The sequence below is a fragment of the Lactuca virosa genome, chromosome 1 (genome assembly GCF_052849685.1).
Source record: "Lactuca virosa cultivar CGN04683 chromosome 1, Lactuca_virosa_CGN04683_v6, whole genome shotgun sequence".
In the NCBI taxonomy this organism is placed as follows: Eukaryota; Viridiplantae; Streptophyta; class Magnoliopsida; order Asterales; family Asteraceae; genus Lactuca; species Lactuca virosa.
Genome location: NC_136426.1, coordinates 316,738,206 through 316,740,027, shown reverse-complemented (window position 1 = coordinate 316,740,027; position 1,822 = coordinate 316,738,206). Strand labels below are relative to the sequence as shown.

The window sequence follows — 1,822 nt, the reverse complement described above, 5'->3', positions numbered from 1 at the left end:
GGTTCTATTTCTACTTATAATTTATATTTGAAGATTTACCTTGTGATGGTGTGTATGAAACTGTGACGTGTGTTTATAATTTAGGCAATAATATTTTTTATATTGATTCGTCTAATGGTATAGACAAAACGTGCTTGTAGCATTGTCGTCTTCGACACATTAACAAGAAACGCATCGCCCAACTCCAAAAGGATGGAGTGTTGGAATCATCCGAGGATGCACCCTCTTCTGATCCCAACTAGGCTATCTGCTTTTACTGCAATGGCAAGGGGCATGGAAAAGAAGTCGTCTGAAGTATCTGCAATATATCAAAGATGGCAAAGTGAAGCCAACTTTTACAGGTATATACACTATTTCATCTAATAACTCACCATGTTCTCATTCTTGGATCCTTGATAATATCTCATTAGAATTTGCTGGTCTCTTATCGCCACATCGGTCTCATCGTGTTGTTTCTCTGAAGCCTCCATGAATCTAGTAAGCATGGACTCTAAATCAATTTTCTTTTCAGGTTGTGGTTGGCCCTTTTGGTAAAAGCCTCAACCAGTTTGCCTAAATCTTTCTTCCTTTTTCTTTTTACATTCATCATAAGGCAACCGTTCTTTCTTTGGCTTCCTCCACTCTTCATCGTATTTGTCTCCACTTGAGTAACATACTTGAGCTTTCTTATTCCCGCTATCATCCAAATGACAATCTTTTGTTAAACGTACACCATTGCATCTTTCATATCCCACACGAATAACATGTATGGATTGATCCATCTTTGTCATTCTTCGGTCTATATTATTCAACATAACTAACAGAGCTGCCATGTTCTCAGAAGTGCCACTCCCAATTCCTTTAGCTCCATCATGTCGAGGGTTGTGATACTCACGCAAATGCTTAGAAAACTCTTTTATTAGCTCCTTGATTTCAGCGGGATTTTTCTTCGTCAAAGGTCCTTGAGAATCAAGGAGTTGCCTTGTCGTCACATTTACCCCATCATAAAAGATTGATACTTCTTGTTGCACATTAATATCATTTTGGGGGCAATTTCGAAGTAATCTCTTGTAACGCTCCCATGCTTCATAGAGTGATTCACCCGGTTGTTGCTCAAAGTTATTTATTGCCTTCTTGAGTTTAGACACTTTTGATGGTGGGCAAAATTGCTCTAAGAATTGTTCATGCATTTGTGCTCACGTAGTAATGGCACCCGGTGGAAGTGCCTTCAACCAATCCTTAGCAGCTCCCTTAAAAGTGATTGGAAGCGTTCTCAATAACACCGTCTCGCGTGGAACATTTGGAATGTTGAAATAATCAGCAATATCATTAACTTCATCAAGATGTTTGTAAGCATCCTCATGATCTTTCCCGGAAAATGGAACATCCTTAAGCACAGAAAGAATATGTCCTTTAAGCTCGAACGTCGCGGTGACCGGTGTCCTCTCGGATTCTCTTCTTGTACGTTTCCATAGAAATGTCGACAATGTCCCCCATTTTGTTTTTCGGCTCGTCTTCGGGTTCGCTCTCTTCTTTTTCTAATTCGGTTTCAGACTCGTATTCAGATTCTTGTGTATTGGTAGTTTGCTCAAAGCTTTCAACCTTGCTTTCATCTTTTGATGGATTGCTTAATTCTCCTACGTTCTTTCCTTTCTTTTTACCAAAAAAACAATTTAAGATCTTTGAAATGTGATTTCTTTGGTGTGTTGGTTTCTCCTTCGTTCTTGTTCGTATTTTTATGAAGGGCTGACTCTGGATCTTCAAGTGGTGGTATCAAAGGTGTATTGGATCCACGGGTCATGTACAACTGCAATAAAAACAAAAAAAAAACATAAAAATGAAC

At 38.9% G+C, this 1,822-nt stretch overlaps 1 non-coding gene across 1 annotated transcript; it reads left to right on the top strand.

Annotated features, from left to right (window-relative positions):
* The first annotated feature begins 1,014 nt into the window (after positions 1 to 1,014).
* Positions 1,015 to 1,121, top strand: LOC145151656 (small nucleolar RNA R71). Its single transcript, XR_013732219.1, has one exon. It is a non-coding gene; the product is annotated as a small nucleolar RNA R71 (small nucleolar RNA).
* The last annotated feature ends 701 nt before the right edge of the window (positions 1,122 to 1,822 follow it).